This window comes from Gymnoscopelus microlampas (assembly GCF_963454915.1).
Source record: "Gymnoscopelus microlampas genome assembly, chromosome: 12".
In the NCBI taxonomy this organism is placed as follows: Eukaryota; Metazoa; Chordata; class Actinopteri; order Myctophiformes; family Myctophidae; genus Gymnoscopelus; species Gymnoscopelus microlampas.
Window position 1 is genome coordinate 7,497,004 of NC_139949.1, and position 302 is coordinate 7,497,305.

Below are 302 nucleotides of genomic sequence, written 5' to 3' on the forward strand. Positions count from 1 at the left end.
AAGTTGTTCCAAGTGTGACTCCAGTTATTTAGTTTCCCAGCTATATTGTCTTGTTTTGTTTTTTTATTGGAGGGAGGTGTACATGGGTATTTCTAGGGCTAACATTGGTTAGATAGTTCAGGGGGAGGGACAGGGCTTTTAGAGAGAGAGAGGGGAACGTAGGAGGAGTTAGTGTTGTTGTTTTGGTAGAGATAGTGCAGACATTCATGCCTCCATTAGACTGTTGCAATAAGGCAGTGGTTTTCACAGTTTTTAATTTCAAGGACCCCCAGTTTGCTCCAGTATCAGGCCACAGATACTCC